The following is an 18,535-nucleotide window of genomic DNA, read 5'->3' as shown; positions in this document are numbered from 1 at the left end:
TTTCTGTAAACATGACATTGGGTGCATTTGCCGAACAGGAAGCATGAGCTTTTCTCCAAAACAACTTTCACGTTGATTTTTGGTAAAGTTTCACCCACAATACACAACAATTTGTCCTGATACTCTGGATGAAAACAAAACTATCTGGTGTGTTGTGGCTATCTCCATCCCAGATCTTGCTACAGCCTCTGTGTTTGTTTGTGTTTTCTGGACATTCTCTATGGACTTTACGGTTTTGAATGCATTTTAGCATGTAAGTTTTCGTTTTTAGCTGCCAAACACTAACTGGTTCCACCTGGAGTCAAATCTTCCACACATTCGAATTTTCTAGAAGAAAGCTCCAGAAACCTGAGAAAACATGATATTTGTATTTGTAAACATGACCTTGGCTGCATTTGCCAAACAGGAAGCATGAGCTTTTCTCCAAAACCACTTTCACCGTGATTTTTGGTTAAATTTCACCCGAAATCCACAACATTTTGTCCAGATACTCTGCATGAAAGCAAAACTATCTGGTGTGTTGTGGCTATCTCAATCCCACATCTTGCCACAGCCTCTGTGCTTGTTTGTGTTTTCTGGACATTTTTTATGGACTTTACGGTTTTGAATGCATTTTAGCATGTAAGTTTTTGTTTTCAGCTTGCAAACGCTAATTGGTTCCACCTGGAGTCTAATACGCCACACATTCGAGTTTTCTAGGAAGAAAGCTTCAGAAACCTGAGAAAACATGATATTTCTTTCTGTAAACATGACATTGGATGCATTTGCCGAACAGGAAGATTGCGCTTTTCTCCAAAACCACTTTCACGTTGATTTTTGGTTAAATTTCACCAGGATACTACAACATTTTGTCCAGATACTCTGGATGAAAGCAAAACTATCTGGTGTGTTGTGGCTATCTCAATCCCACATCTTGCTACAGCCTCTGTGTTTGTTTGTGTTTTCTAGACATTCTCTATGGACTTTACGGTTTTGAATGCATTTTAGCATGTAAGTTTTTGGTTTCAGCTGGCAAACGCTAATTGGTTCCACCTGGAGTCTAATACGCCACACATTCGAGTTTTCTAGGAAGAAAGCTGCAGAAACCTGAGAAAACATGATATTTCTTTCTGTAAACATGACATTGGCTGCATTTGCCGAACAGGAAGCATGAGCTTTTCTCCAAAACAACTTTCACGTTGATTTTTGGTAAAGTTTCATCCACAATACACAACAATTTGTCCTGATACTCTGGATGAAAGCAAAACTATCTGGTGTGTTGTGGCTATCTCAATCCCAGATCTTGCTACAACCTCTGTGTTTGTTTGTGTTTTCTGGACATTCTCTATGGACTTTACGGTTTTGAATGCATTTTAGCATGTAAGTTTTTGTTTTCAGCTGGCAAACGCTAATTGGTTCCACCTGGAGTGTAATTCGCCACACATTCGAGTTTTCTAGGAAGAAAGCTTCAGAAACCTGAGAAAACATGATATTTCTTTCTGTAAACATGACATTGGATGCATTTGCCGAACAGGAAGCATGAGCTTTTCTCCAAAACCACTTTCACCGTGATTTTTGGTTAAATTTCACCCGAAATCCACAACATTTTGTCCAGATACTCTGCATGAAAGCAAAACTATCTGGTGTGTTGTGGCTATCTCAATCCCACATCTTGCCACAGCCTCTGTGCTTGTTTGTGTTTTCTGGACATTCTTTATGGACTTTACGGTTTTGAATGCATTTTAGCATGTAAGTTTTTGTTTTCAGCTGGCAAACGCTAATTGGTTCCACCTGGAGTCTAATACGCCACACATTCGAGTTTTCTAGGAAGAAAGCTTCAGAAACCTGAGAAAACATGATATTTCTTTCTGTAAAGATGACATTGGATGCATTTGCCGAACAGGAAGATTGCGCTTTTCTCCAAAACCACTTCCACGGTGATTTTTGGTTAAATTTCACCAGGATACTACAACATTTTGTCCAGATCCTCTGGATGAAAGCAAAACTATCTGGTGTCTTGTGGCTATCTCAACCCCACATCTTGCTACAGCCTCTGTGTTTGTTTGTGTTTTCTAGACATTCTCTTTGGACTTTACGGTTTTGAATGCATTTTAGCATGTAAGTTTTTGGTTTCAGCTGGCAAACGCTAATTGGTTCCTCCTAGAGTCTCATACGCCACACATTGGAGTTTTCTAGGAAGAAAGCTTCAGAAACCTGAGAAAACATGATATTTCTTTCTGTAAACATGACATTGGGTGCATTTGCCGAACAGGAAGCATGAGCTTTTCTCCAAAACAACTTTCACGTTGATTTTTGGTAAAGTTTCACCCACAATACACAACAATTTGTCCTGATACTCTGGATGAAAACAAAACTATCTGGTGTGTTGTGGCTATCTCCATCCCAGATCTTGCTACAGCCTCTGTGTTTGTTTGTGTTTTCTGGACATTCTCTATGGACTTTACGGTTTTGAATGCATTTTAGCATGTAAGTTTTTGTTTTCAGATTGCAAACGCTAATTGGTTCCACCTGGAGTGTAATTCGCCACACATTCGAGTTTTCTAGGAAGAAAGCTTCAGAAACCTGAGAAAACATGATATTTCCTTCTGTAAACATGACCTTGGCTGCATTTGCCGAACAGGAAGATTGCGCTTTTCTCCAAAACCACTTCCACGGTGATTTTTGGTTAAATTTCACCAGGATACTACAACATTTTGTCCAGATCCTCTGGATGAAAGCAAAACTATCTGGTGTGTTGTGGCTATCTCAACCCCACATCGTGCTACAGCCTCTGTGTTTGTTTCTGTTTTCTAGACATTCTCTATGGACTTTACGGTTTTGAATGCATTTTAGCATGTAAGTTTTTGGTTTCAGCTGGCAAACGCTAATTGGTTCCTCCTAGAGTCTCATACGCCACACATTGGAGTTTTCTAGGAAGAAAGCTTCAGAAACCTGAGAAAACATGATATTTCTTTCTGTAAACATGACATTGGCTGCATTTGCCGAACAGGAAGCATGAGCTTTTCTCCAAAACTACTTTCACGTTGATTTTTGGTAAAGTTTCACCCACAATACACAACAATTTTCCTGATACTCTGGATGAAAACAAAACTATCTGGTGTGTTGTGGCTATCTCCATCCCAGATCTTGCTACAGCCTCTGTGTTTGTTTGTGTTTTCTGGACATTCTCTATGGACTTTACGGTTTTGAATGCATTTTAGCATGTAAGTTTTTTGTTTTCAGCTGGCAATGCTTATTGGTTCCACCTGGAGTCAAATCCTCCACACATTCGAGTTTTCTAGGAAGAAAGCTTCAGAAACCTGAGAAAACATGATATTTCCTTCTGTAAACATGACCTTGGCTGCATTTGCCGAACAGGAAGCTTGAGCTTTTCTCCAAAACCACTTTCACGGTGATTTTTGGTTAAATTTCGCCCGAAATCCACAACATTTTGTCCAGATACTCTGCATGAAAGCAAAACTATCTGGTGTGTTGTGGCTATCTCAATCCCACATCTTGCCACAGCCTCTGTGCTTGTTTGTGTTTTCTGGACATTCTCTATGGACTTTACAGTTTTGAATGCATTTTAGCATGTAAGTTTTTGGTTTCAGCTGGCAAACGCTAATTGGTTCCACCTGGAGTCTAATACGCCACACATTCGAGTTTTTTAGGAAGAAAGCTTCATAAACCTGAGAAAACATGATATTTCTTTCTGTAAACATGACATTGGATGCATTTGCCGAACAGGAAGATTGTGCTTTTCTCCAAAACCACTTCCACGGTGATTTTTGATTAAATTTCACCGAGATACTACAACATTTTGTCCAGATACTCTGGATGAAAACAAAACTATCTGGTGTGTTGTGGCTATCTCCATCCCGCATCTTGCTACAGCCTCTGTGTTTGTTTGTGTTTTCTGGACATTCTCTATGGACTTTACGGTTTTGAATGCATTTTAGCATGTAAGTTTTTGTTTTCAGCTGGCAAACGCTAATTGGTTCCACCTGGAGTCTAATACGCCACACATTCGAGTTTTCTAGGAAGAAAGCTTCAGAAACCTGAGAAAACATGATATTTCCTTCTGTAAACATGACCTTGGCTGCATTTGCCGAACAGGAAGATTGCGCTTTTCTCCAAAACCACTTCCACGGTGATTTTTGGTTAAGTTTCGCCCGAAATCCACAACATTTTGTCCAGATACTCTGGATGAAAGCAAAACTATCTGGTGTGTTGTGGCTATCTCAATCCCACATCTTGCTACAGCCTCTGTGTTTGTTTGTGTTTTCTGGATATTCTCCATGGACTTTACGGTTTTGAATGCATTTTAGCATGTAAGTTTTTGTTTTCAGCTGGCAAACGCTAATTGGTTCCACCTGGAGTGTAATTCGCCACACATTCGAGTTTTCTAGGAAGAAAGCTTCAGAAACCTGAGAAAACATGATATTTCCTTCTATAAACATGACCTTGGCTGCATTTGCTGAACAGGAAGCATGAGCTTTTCTCCAAAACCACTTTCACCGTGATTTTTGGTTAAATTTCACCCGAAATCCACAACATTTTGTCCAGATATCTGCATGAAAGCAAAACTATCTGGTGTGTTGTGGCTATCTCAATCCCACATCTTGCCACAACCTCTGTGCTTGTTTGTGTTTTCTGGACATTCTTTATGGACTTTACGGTTTTGAATGCATTTTAGCATGTAAGTTTTTGGTTTCAGCTGGCAAACGCTAATTGGTTCCACCTGGAGTCTAATACGCCACACATTCGAGTTTTCTAGGAAGAAAGCTTCAGAAACCTGAGAAAACATGATATTTCTTTCTGTAAACATGACATTGGCTGCATTTACCGAACAGGAAGATTGCGCTTTTCTCCAAAACCACTTTCACGTTGATTTTTGGTTAAATTTCACCAGGATACTACAACATTTTGTCCAGATACTCTGGATGAAAGCAAAACTATCTGGTGTGTTGTGGCTATCTCAATCCCACATCTTGCTACAGCCTCTGTGTTTGTTTGTGTTTTCTAGACATTCTCTATGGACTTTACGGTTTTGAATGCATTTTAGCATGTAAGTTTTTGTTTTCAGCGGGCAAACGCTAATTGGTTCCACCTGGAGTCTAATACGCCACACATTCGAGTTTTCTAGGAAGAAAGCTTCAGAAACCTGAGAAAACATGATATTTGTATTTGTAAACATGACCTTGGCTGCATATGCCGAACAGGAAGCATGAGCTTTTCTCCAAAACCACTTTCACCGTGATTTTTGGTTAAATTTCACCCGAAATCCACAACATTTTGTCCAGATACTCTGCATGAAAGCAAAATTATCTGGTGTGTTGTGGCTATCTGAATCCCACATCTGCCACAGCCTCTGTGCTTGTTTGTGTTTTCTGGACATTCTTTATGGACTTTACGGTTTTGAATGCATTTTAGCATGTAAGTTTTTGTTTTCAGATTGCAAACGCTAATTGGTTCCACCTGGAGTCTAATACGCCACACATTCGAGTTTTCTAGGAAGAAAGCTTCAGAAACCTGAGAAAACATGATATTTCTTTCTGTAAACATGACATTGGATGCATTTGCCGAACAGGAAGATTGCGCTTTTCTCCAAAACCACTTCCACGGTGATTTTTGGTTAAATTTCACCAGGATACTACAACATTTTGTCCAGATCCTCTGGATGAAAGCAAAACTATCTGGTGTGTTGTGGCTATCTCAAACCCACATCTTGCTACAGCCTCTGTGTTTGTTTGTGTTTTCTAGACATTCTCTATGGACTTTACGGTTTTGAATGCATTTTAGCATGTAAGTTTTTGGTTTCAGCTGGCAAACGCTAATTGGTTCCTCCTAGAGTCTCATACGCCACACATTGGAGTTTTCTAGGAAGAAAGCTTCAGAAACCTGAGAAAACATGATATTTCTTTCTGTAAACATGACATTGGCTGCATTTGCCGAACAGGAAGCATTTGCTTTTCTCCAAAACAACTTTTACGTTGATTTTTGGTAAAGTTTCACCCACAATACACAACAATTTGTGCTGATACTCTGGATGAAAACAAAACTATCTGGTGTGTTGTGGCTATCTCCATCCCAGATCTTGCTACAGCCTCTGTGTTTGTTTGTGTTTTCTGGACATTCTCTATGGACTTTACGGTTTTGAATGCATTTTAGCATGTAAGTTTTTGGTTTCAGCTGGAAAACGCTAATTGGTTCCACCTGGAGTGTAATTCGCCACACATTCGAGTTTTCTAGGAAGAAAGCTTCAGAAACCTGAGAAAACATGATATTTCCTTCTGTAAACATGACCTTGGCTGCATTTGCCGAACTGGAAGCTTGAGCTTTTCTCCAAAACCACTTTCACGGTGATTTTTGGTTAAATTTCACCCGAAATCCACAACATTCTGTCCAGATACTCTGGATGAAAGCAAAACTATCTGGTGTGTTGTGGCTATCTAAATCCCACATCTTGCTACAGCCTCTGTGTGTGTTTGTGTTTTCTGGATATTCTCCATGGACTTTACGGTTTTGAATGCATTTTAGCAAGACCCTTTTTTTTTTCAGCTGGCAAATGCTAATTGGTTCCCCCTGGAGTCTAATACGCCACACATTCGAGTTTTCTAGGAAGAAAGCTTCAGAAACCTGAGAAAACATGATATTTCTTTCTGTAAACCTGACATTGGATGCATTTGCCTAACAGGAAGATTGTGCTTTTCTCCAAAACCACTTCCACGGTGATTTTTGGTTAAATTTCACCAGGATACTACAACATTTTGTCCAGATACTCTGGATGAAAACAAAACTATCTGGTGTGTTGTGGCTATCTCAATCCCACATCTTGCTACAGCCTCTGTGTTTGTTTGTGTTTTCTGGACATTCTCTATGGACTTTACGGTTTTGAATGCATTTTAGCATGTAAGTTTTTGTTTTCAGCTGGCAAACGCTAATTGGTTCCACCTGGAGTCTAATACGCCACGCATTCGAGTTTTCTAGGAAGAAAGCTTCAGAAACCTGAGAAAACATGATATTTCTTTCTGTAAACATGACATTGGCTGCATTTGCCATACAGGAAGCATGAGCTTTTCTCCAAAACCACTTTCACGGTGATTTTTTGTTAAGTTTCACCGGAAATCCACAACATTTTGTCCAGATACTCTGGATGAAAACAAAACTATCTGGTGTGTTGTGGCTATCTCCATCCCAGATCTTGCTACAGCCTCTGTGTGTGTTTGTGTTTTCTGGACATTCTCTATGGACTTTACGGTTTTGAATGCATTTTAGCATGTAAGTTTTTGTTTTCAGCTGGCTAACGCTAATTGGTTCCACCTGGAGTCTAATACGCCACACATTCGAGTTTTCTAGGAAGAAAGCTTCAGAAACCTGAGAAAACATGATATTTCTTTCTGTAAACATGACATTGGATGCATTTGCCGAACAGGAAGATTGTGCTTTTCTCCAAAACCACTTCCACGGTGATTTTTGGTTAAATATCACCGGGATACTACAACATTTTGTCCAGATATCTGGATGAAAGCAAAACTATCTGGTGTGTTGTGGCTATCTCAATCCCACATCTTGCTAAAGCCTCTGTGTGTGTTTGTGTTTTCTGGACATTCTCTATGGACTTTACGGTTTTGAATGCATTTTAGCATGTAAGTTTTTGTTCTCAGCTGGCAAACGCTAATTGGTTCCACCTGGAGTCTAATACGCCACACATTCGAGTTTTTTAGGAAGAAAGCTTAAGAAACCTGAGAAAACATGTTATTTCTTTCTGTAAACATGACATTGGCTGCATTTGCCGTGCAGGAAGCATGAGCTTTTCTCCAAAACCACTTCCACGGTGATTTTTGGTTAAGTTTCGCCCGAAATCCACAACATTTTGTCCAGATACTCTGGATGAAAGCAAAACTATCTGTTGTTTTGTGGCTATCTCAATCTCACATCTTGCTACAGCCTCTGTGTGTGTTTGTGTTTTCTGGACATTCTCTATGGACTTTACGGTTTTGAATGCATTTTAGCATGTAAGTTTTTGTTTTCAGCTGGCAAACGCTAATTGGTTCCACCTGGAGTCTAATACGCCACACATTCGAGTTTTCTAGGAAGAAAGCTTCAGAAACCTGAGAAAACATGATATTTCTTTCTGTAAACATGACATTGGCTGCATTTGCCGAACAGGAAGCATGAGCTTTTCTCCAAAACAACTTTTACGTTGATTTTTGGTAAAGTTTCACCCACAATACACAACAATTTGTGCTGATACTCTGGATGAAAACAAAACTATCTGGTGTGTTGTGGCTATCTCCATCCCAGATCTTGCTACAGCCTCTGTGTTTGTTTGTGTTTTCTGGACATTCTCTATGGACTTTACGGTTTTGAATGCATTTTAGCATGTAAGTTTTTGGTTTCAGCTGGAAAACGCTAATTGGTTCCACCTGGAGTGTAATTCGCCACACATTCGAGTTTTCTAGGAAGAAAGCTTCAGAAACCTGAGAAAACATGATATTTCCTTCTGTAAACATGACCTTGGCTGCATTTGCCGAACTGGAAGCTTGAGCTTTTCTCCAAAACCACTTTCACGGTGATTTTTGGTTAAATTTCACCCGAAATCCACAACATTCTGTCCAGATACTCTGGATGAAAGCAAAACTATCTGGTGTGTTGTGGCTATCTAAATCCCACATCTTGCTACAGCCTCTGTGTGTGTTTGTGTTTTCTGGATATTCTCCATGGACTTTACGGTTTTGAATGCATTTTAGCAAGACCCTTTTTTTTTTCAGCTGGCAAATGCTAATTGGTTCCCCCTGGAGTCTAATACGCCACACATTCGAGTTTTCTAGGAAGAAAGCTTCAGAAACCTGAGAAAACATGATATTTCTTTCTGTAAACCTGACATTGGATGCATTTGCCTAACAGGAAGATTGTGCTTTTCTCCAAAACCACTTCCACGGTGATTTTTGGTTAAATTTCACCAGGATACTACAACATTTTGTCCAGATACTCTGGATGAAAACAAAACTATCTGGTGTGTTGTGGCTATCTCAATCCCACATCTTGCTACAGCCTCTGTGTTTGTTTGTGTTTTCTGGACATTCTCTATGGACTTTACGGTTTTGAATGCATTTTAGCATGTAAGTTTTTGTTTTCAGCTGGCAAACGCTAATTGGTTCCACCTGGAGTCTAATACGCCACGCATTCGAGTTTTCTAGGAAGAAAGCTTCAGAAACCTGAGAAAACATGATATTTCTTTCTGTAAACATGACATTGGCTGCATTTGCCATACAGGAAGCATGAGCTTTTCTCCAAAACCACTTTCACGGTGATTTTTGGTTAAGTTTCACCGGAAATCCACAACATTTTGTCCAGATACTCTGGATGAAAACAAAACTATCTGGTGTGTTGTGGCTATCTCCATCCCAGATCTTGCTACAGCCTCTGTGTGTGTTTGTGTTTTCTGGACATTCTCTATGGACTTTACGGTTTTGAATGCATTTTAGCATGTAAGTTTTTGTTTTCAGCTGGCTAACGCTAATTGGTTCCACCTGGAGTCTAATACGCCACACATTCGAGTTTTCTAGGAAGAAAGCTTCAGAAACCTGAGAAAACATGATATTTCTTTCTGTAAACATGACATTGGATGCATTTGCCGAACAGGAAGATTGTGCTTTTCTCCAAAACCACTTCCACGGTGATTTTTGGTTAAATATCACCGGGATACTACAACATTTTGTCCAGATATCTGGATGAAAGCAAAACTATCTGGTGTGTTGTGGCTATCTCAATCCCACATCTTGCTAAAGCCTCTGTGTGTGTTTGTGTTTTCTGGACATTCTCTATGGACTTTACGGTTTTGAATGCATTTTAGCATGTAAGTTTTGTTCTCAGCTGGCAAACGCTAATTGGTTCCACCTGGAGTCTAATACGCCACACATTCGAGTTTTTTAGGAAGAAAGCTTAAGAAACCTGAGAAAACATGTTATTTCTTTCTGTAAACATGACATTGGCTGCATTTGCCGTGCAGGAAGCATGAGCTTTTCTCCAAAACCACTTCCACGGTGATTTTTGGTTAAGTTTCGCCCGAAATCCACAACATTTTGTCCAGATACTCTGGATGAAAGCAAAACTATCTGTTGTTTTGTGGCTATCTCAATCTCACATCTTGCTACAGCCTCTGTGTGTGTTTGTGTTTTCTGGACATTCTCTATGGACTTTACGGTTTTGAATGCATTTTAGCATGTAAGTTTTTGTTTTCAGCTGGCAAACGCTAATTGGTTCCACCTGGAGTCTAATACGCCACACATTCGAGTTTTCTAGGAAGAAAGCTTCAGAAACCTGAGAAAACATGATATTTCTTTCTGTAAACATGACATTGGCTGCATTTGCCGAACAGGAAGCATGAGCTTTTCTCCAAAACAACTTTCACGTTGATTTTTGGTAAAGTTTCACCCACAATACACAACAATTTGTCCTGATACTCTGGATGAAAACAAAACTATCTGGTGTGTTGTGGCTATCTCCATCCCAGATCTTGCTACAGCCTCTGTGTTTGTTTGTGTTTTCTGGACATTCTCTATGGACTTTACGGTTTTGAATTCATTTTAGCATGTAAGTTTTTGTTTTCAGCTGGCAAACGCTAATTGGTTCCACCTGGAGTCTAATACGCCACACATTCGAGTTTTCTAGGAAGAAAGCTTCAGAAACCTGAGAAAACATGATATTTCTTTCTGTAAAGATGACATTGGATGCATTTGCCAAACAGGAAGATTGCGCTTTTCTCCAAAACCACTTTCACCGTGATTTTTGGTTAAATTTCACCAGGATACTACAACATTTTGTCCAGATACTCTGGATGAAAACAAAACTATCTGGTGTGTTGTGGCTATCTCAATCCCACATCTTGCTACAGCCTCTGTGTTTGTTTGTGTTTTCTAGACATTCTCTATGGACTTTACGGTTTTGAATGCATTTTAGCATGTAAGTTTTTGTTTTCAGCTGGCAAACGCTAATTGGTTCCACCTGGAGTCTAATATGCCACACATTCGAGTTTTCTAGGAAGAAAGCTGCAGAAACCTGAGAAAACATGATATTTCTTTCTGTAAACATGACATTGGCTGCATTTGCCGAACAGGAAGCATGAGCTTTTCTCCAAAACAACTTTCACGTTGATTTTTGGTAAAGTTTCACCCACAATACACAACAATTTGTCCTGATACTCTGGATGAAAACAAAACTATCTGGTGTGTTGTGGCTATCTCCATCCCACATCTTGCTACAGCCTCTGTGTGTGTTTGTGTTTTCTGGATATTCTCTATGGACTTTACGGTTTTGAATGCATTTTAGCAGGAACCTTTTTGTTTTCAGCTGGCAAACGCTAATTGGTTCCACCTGGAGTCTAATACGCCACACATTCGAGTTTTCTAGGAAGAAAGCTTCAGAAACCTGAGAAAACATGATATTTCTTTCTGTAAACCTGACATTGGCTGCATTTGCCATACAGGAAGCATGAGCTTTTCTCCAAAACCACTTTCACGGTGATTTTTGGTTAAGTTTCACCGGAAATCCAAAACATTTTGTCCAGACACTCTGGATTAAAACAAAACTATCTGGTGTGTTGTGGCTATCTCCATCCCAGATCTTGCTACAGCCTCTGTGTTTGTTTGTGTTTTCTGGACATTCTCTATGGACTTTACTGTTTTGAATGCATTTTAGCATGTAAGTTTTTGTTTTCTCCTGGCAAACGCTAATTGGTTCCACCTGGAGTCAAATCCACCACACATTCGAGTTTTCTAGGAAGAAAGCTTCAGACACCTGAGAAAACATGATATTTCTTTCTGTAAACATGACATTGGATGCATTTGCCGAACAGGAAGATTGTGCTTTTCTCCAAAACCACTTTCACGGTGATTTTTGGTTAAATTTCACCCGAAATCCACAACAATTTGTCCAGATACCCCTGGATGAAAACAAAACTATCTGGTGAGTTGTGCCTATCTCAATCCCAGATCTTGCTACAGCCTCTGTGTGTGTTTGTGTTTTCTGGACATTCTCTATGGACTTTATGCTTTTGAATGCATTTTAGCATGTAAGGTTTTGTTTTTAGCTGCCAAACGCTAATTGGTTCCACCTGGAGTCAAATCTTCCACACATTCGAGTTTTCTAGGAAGAAAGCTTCAGAAACCTGAGAAAACATGATATTTCTTTCTGTAAACATGACATTGGATGCATTTGTTGAACTGGAAGATTGTGCCTTCCCTAAAACCACTTTCACGGTGATTTTTGTTTAAATTTCACTTCAAAACTACAACAATTTGTCCAGATACTCCTGGATGAAAACAAAACTATCTGGTGATTTTTAGCAATCTCAATCACAGATATTGCTACAGCCTCTGTGTGTGTTTGTGTTTTCTGGACATTCTCTATGGACTTTACGGTTTTGAATGCATTTTAGCGTGTAAGTTTTTGTTTTTAGCTGCCAAACCCTAATTGGTTCCACCTGGAGTCAAATCCTCCACACATTCGAGTTTTCTAGGAAGAAAGCTTCAGAAACCTGAGAAAACATGATATTTCTTTCTGTAAACATGACATTGGATGCATTTGCCGAACAGGAAGATTGTGCTTTTCTCCAAAACCGCTTTCACGGTGATTTTTTTGTTAAATTTTACTTCAAAACTACAACAATTTGTTCAGATACCCCTGGATGAAAACAAAACTATCTGGTGTGTTGTGGCTATCTCAATCCCAGATCTTGCTACAGCCTCTGTGTGTGTTTGTGTTTTCTGGACATTCTCTATGGACTTTATGGTTTTGAATGCATTTTAGCATGTAAGGTTTTGTTTTTAGCTGCTAAACACTAATTGGTTCCACCTGGAGTCAAATCCTCCACTCTTTCGAGTTTTCTAGGAAGAAAGCTTCAGAAACCTGAGAAAAGATGATACTTCTTTCTGTAAACATGACATTGGATGCATTTGCCAAACAGGGAGATTGTGCTTTTCTCCAAAACCACTTTCACGGTGATTTTTGATTAAATTTCACTTCAAAACTACAACATATTGTCTAGATACTAAAGGACGAAAACAAAGATATCTGGTGATTTTTAGCTATCTCTATCATAGATCTTGCTGAAGCCTCTGTGTGTGTTTGTGTTTTCTGGACATTCTCTATGGACTTTACGGTTTTGAATGCATTTTAGTATGTAAGTTTTTGTTTTTAGATGCCAAACGCTAATTGGTTCCACCTGAAGTCAAATCCTCCACACATTCGAGTTTTCTAGGCAGAAAGCTTCAGAAACCTGAGAAAACATGTTATTTGTATTTGTAAACATGACATTGGATGCATTTCCCGAACAGGAAGATTGTGCTTTTCTCCAAAACCACTTTCACGGTGATTTTTTGGTTACATTTCACTTCAAAACTACAACAATTTGTCCAGATACTCCTGGATGAAAACAAAACTCTCTGGTGTGTTGTGCCTATCTGAATCCCAGATCTTGCTACAGCCTCTGTGTGTGTTTGTGTTTTCTGGACATTCTCTATGGACTTTACGGTTTTGAATGCATTTTAGCATGTAAGTTTTTGTTTTCAGCTGGCAAACGCTAATTGGTTCCACCTGGAGTCTAATACGCCACACATTCGAGTTTTCTAGGAAGAAAGCTCCAGAAAGCTGAAAAAACATGATATTTCTTTCTGTAAACCTGACATTGGATGCATTTGCCGAACAGAAAGATTGTGCTTTTCTCCAAAACCACTTTCACGGTGATTTTTCATTTAATTTCACCTGAAATCCACAACAATTTGTCTAGATACTCCTGGATGAAAACAAAGATATCTGGTGTTTTGTGGCTATCTCAATCCCAGATCTTGCTACAGCCTCTGTGTGTGTTTGTGTTTTCTGGACATTCTCTATGGACTTTACGGTTTTGAATGCGTTTTAGCATGTAAGGTTTTGTTTTTAGATGCCAAACACTAATTGGTTCCACCTGGAGTCAAATCCTCCACACATTCGAGTTTTCTAGGAAGAAAGCTCCAGAAACCTGAGAAAACATGATATTTCTTTCTGTAAACATGACATTGGATGCATTTGCCGAACAGGAAGATTGTGCATTTTTCCAAAACCACTTTCAGGGTGATTTTTGGTTAAATTTCACCTGAAATCCTCAACAATTTGTCCAGATACTCCTGGATGAAAACAAAACTATCTGGTGTGTTGTGGCTATCTCAATCCCAGATCTTGCTACAGCCTCTGTGTGTGTTTGTGTTTTCTGGACATTCTCTATGGACTTTACGGTTTTGAATGCATTTTAGCATGTAATTTTTTGTTTTTAGCTGTGAAACGCTAATTGGTTCCTCCTGGAGACAAATACTCCACACATTCGAGTTTTCTAGGAAGAAAGCTTCAGAAACCTGAGAAAACATGATGTTTCTTTCTGTAAACATGACATTGGATGCATTTGCCGAACAGGAAGATTGTGCTTTTCTCCAAAACCACTTTCACGGTGATTTTTGGTTAAATTTCACTTCAAAACTACAACAATTTGTCCAGATACTCCTGGATGAAAACAAAGATATCTGGTTGTTTTCAGCTATCTCAATCCCAGATCTTGCTACAGCCTCTGTGTGTGTTTGTGTTTTCTGGACATTCTCTATGGACTTGAAAGTTTTGAATGCATTTTAGCATGTAAGTTTTTGTTTTTAGCTGTGAAACGCTAACTGGTTCCTCCTGAGTCAAATACTGCACACATTCGAGTTTTCTAGGAAGAAAGCTTCAGAAACCTGAGAAAACATGATATTTGTATTTGTAAACATGACATTGGATGCATTTGCCAAAGAAGAAGATTGTGCTTTTCTCCAAAACCACTTTCACGGTGATTTTTTGATTAAATTTTACTTCAAAACTAAAACAATTTGTCCAGATACTCCTGGATGAACACAAAACTATCTGGTGTGTTGTGGCTATCTCAATCCCAGATCTTGCTACAGCCTCTGTGTGTGTTTGTGTTTTCTGGACATTCTCTATGGACTTTACGGTTTTGAATGCATTTTAGCATGTAAGGTTTTGTTTTTAGCTGCCAAACGCTAATTGATTCCATCTGGAGTCAAATACTCCACACATTCAAGTTTTCTAGGAAGAAAGCTTCAGAAACCTGAGAAAACATGATATTTCTTTCTGTAAACATGACATTGGATGCATTTGCTGAACAGGAAGATGGTGCATTTCTCCAAAACCACTTTCACGGTGATTTTTGGTTAAATTTCACTTCAAAACTACAACAAATTGTCTAGATACTCCTGGATGAAAACAAAGATATCTGGTGTGTTGTGGCTATCTCAATCCCAGATCTTGCTACAGCCTCTGTGTTTGTTTGTGTTTTCTGGACATTCTCTATAGACTTGAAAATTTTGAATGCATTTTAGCATGTAAGTTTTTGTTTTTAGATGCCAAACGCTAATTGGTTCCACCTGGAGTCAAATCATCCACACATTCGAGTTTTCTAGGAAGAAAGCTCCAGAAACCTGAGAAAACATGATATTTCTTTCTGTAAACATGACATTGGATGCATTTTCCGAACAGGAAGATTGTGCATTTCTCCAAAACCACTTTCACGGTGATTTTTGGTTAAATTTCACCTGAAATCCTCAACAATTTGTCCAGATACTCCTGGATGAACACAAAACTATCTGGTGTGTTGTGGCTATCTCAATCCCAGATCTTGCTACAGCCTCTGTGTGTGTTTGTGTTTTCTGGACATTGTCTATGGACTTTACGGTTTTGAATGCATTTTAGCATGTAAGGTTTTGTTTTTAGCTGCCAAACGCTAATTGATTCCATCTGGAGTCAAATACTCCACACATTCGAGTTTTCTAGGAAGAAAGCTTTAGAAACCTGAGAAAACATGATATTTCTTTCTGTAAACATGACATTGGATGCACTAGTCAAACAGGAAGATTGTGCTTTTCTCCAAAACCACATTCACGGTGATTTTTTGGTTAAATTTGACATCAAAACTACAAAAATATGTCCAGATACTCCTGGATGAAAACAAAGATATCTGGTTGTTTTTAGCTATCTCAATCCCAGATCTTGCTACAGCCTCTGTGTGTGTTTGTGTTTTCTGGACATTCTCTATGGACTTTAAGGTTTTGAATGCATTTTAGCAGGACCCTTTTTGTTTTCGGCTGGCAAACGCTAATTGGTTCCACCTGGAGTCAAATCCTCCACTCATTCAAGTTTTCCAGGGAGAAAACTCCAGAAACCTGAGAAAACATATTTCTTTTTGTAAACAAGACATTGGATGAATTTGCCAAACAGGAAGATTGTGCTTTTCTCCAAAACCACTTTCACCGTGATTTTTTGGTTAATTTTCACATCAAAACTGCAACAATTTGTCAAGATACTCCTGGATAAAAACAAAACTATCTGGTGTGTTGTGGCTATCTCAATCCCAGATCTTGCTACAGCCTCTGTGTGTGTTTGTGTTTTCTGGACATTCTCTATGGACTTTACAGTTCTGAATGCATTTTAGCATGTAAGGATTTGTTTTTAGCTGGCAAACGCTAACTGGTTCCACCTGGAGTCAAATCCTCTACACATTCGAGTTTTCTAGGAAGAAAGCCTCAAAAACCCGGGAAAACATGATATTTGTATTTGTAAACATGACATTGGATGCAATTGCCAAACAGGAAGATTGTGCATTTCTCCAAAACCACTTTTACGGTGTTTTTTGATTAAATTTTACTTCAAAACTACAACAATTTGACAAGATACTCCTGGATGAAAACAAAGATATCTGGTGATTTTTAGCTATCTCAATCCTAGATCTTGCTACAGCCTCTGTGTGTGTTTGTGTTTTCTGGACATTCTGTATGGACTTTAAGGTTTTGAATGCATTTTAGCAGGACCCTTTTTGTTTTTAGCTGCCAAACGCTAATTGGTTCCACCTGGAGTCAAATCCTCCACACATTCGAGTTTTCTAGGAAGAAAGCTCCAGAAACCTGAGAAAACATGATATTTCTTTCTGTAAACATGATATTGGATGCATTTGCCGAACAAGAAGATTGTGCTTTTCTCGAAAAGCACTTTCACGGTGATTTTTTGGTAAAATTTCACCCGAAATCCACAACAATTTGTCCAGATACTCCTGGATGAAAACAAAGATATCTGGTTGCTTTTAGCTATCTCAATCCCAGAGCTTGCTACAGCCTCTGTGTGTGTTTGTGTTTTCTGGACATTCTCTATGGACTTTACAGTTTTGAATGCATTTTAGCATGTAAGGTTTTGTTTTTAACTGCCAAACGGTAATTGGTTCCACCAGGAGTCAAATCCTCCACACATTCGAGTTTTCTAGGAAGAAAGCTTCAGAAACCTGAGAAAACATGATATTTCTTTTTGTAAACATGACATTGGAAGCATTTGACGAACAGGAAGATTGTGCTTTTCTTCAAAACCACGTTCACGGTGATTTTTTGGTTAAATTTCACTTCAAAACTGCAACAATTTGTCCAGATACTCCTGGATGAAAACAAAACTATCTGGTGATTTTTAGCTATCTCAATCCCAGATCTTGATACAGCCTCTGTGTGTGTTTGTGTTTACTGGACATTCTCTATGGACTTTACGGTTTTGAATGCAGTTTAGCATGTAAGTTTTTGTTTTTAGCTGCCAAACCCTAATTGGTTCCACCTGGAGTCAACTCCTCCACAGATTCGAGTTTTCTAGGAAGAAAGCTTCAGAAACCTGAGAAAACATGATATTTCTTTCTGTAAACATGACATTGGATGCATTTGCCGAACAGGAAGATTGTGCTTTTCCGCAAAGTCACTTTCACGGTTATTTTTTTGTTAAATTTTACTTCAAAACTGCAACAATTTGTCCAGATACTCCTGGATGAAAACAAAACTATCTGGTGTGTTGTGGCTATCTCAATCCCAGATCTTGCTACAGCTTCTATGTTAGTGTTTTCTGGACATTCTCTATGGACTTTGCGGTTTTGAATGCAGTTTAGCATGTAAGGTTTTGTTTTAAGCTGCCAAACGCTAATTGCTTCCACCTGGTGTCAAATCCTCCACACATTCGAGTTTTCTAGGAAGAAAGCTCCAGAAACCTGAGAAAACATGATATTTCTTTCTGTAAACATGACATTGGATGCATTTGCCGAACAGGAAGATTGTGCTTTTCTCCAAAACCACTTTCACGGTGATTTTTTGGTTACATTTCAACCGAAATCCACAACAATTTGTCCAGATACTCCTGGATGAAAACAAAACTATCTGGTTGTTTTTAGCTATCTCAATCCCAGATCTTGCTACAGCCTCTGTATGTGTTTGTGTTTTCTGGACATTCTCTATGGACTTTACAGTTTTGAATGCATTTTAGCATGTAAGGTTTTGTTTTTAGCTGCCAAACGCTAATTGGTTCCACGTGAAGTCAAATCCTCCCCACATTCGAGTTTTCTAGGAAGAAAGCTCAGAAACCTGAGAAAACATGATATTTGTATTTGTAAACATGACATTGGATGCATTTTCCGAACAGGAAGATTGTGCTTTTCTCCAAAACCACTTTCACGGTG

The sequence above is a fragment of the Oryctolagus cuniculus genome, chromosome 21 (assembly GCF_051225735.1).
Source record: "Oryctolagus cuniculus isolate XC-2025 breed Fujian yellow rabbit chromosome 21, ASM5122573v1, whole genome shotgun sequence".
In the NCBI taxonomy this organism is placed as follows: Eukaryota; Metazoa; Chordata; class Mammalia; order Lagomorpha; family Leporidae; genus Oryctolagus; species Oryctolagus cuniculus.
The sequence above is the reverse complement of the archived record's forward strand: the minus strand, read 5'-3'. Positions refer to the sequence as shown.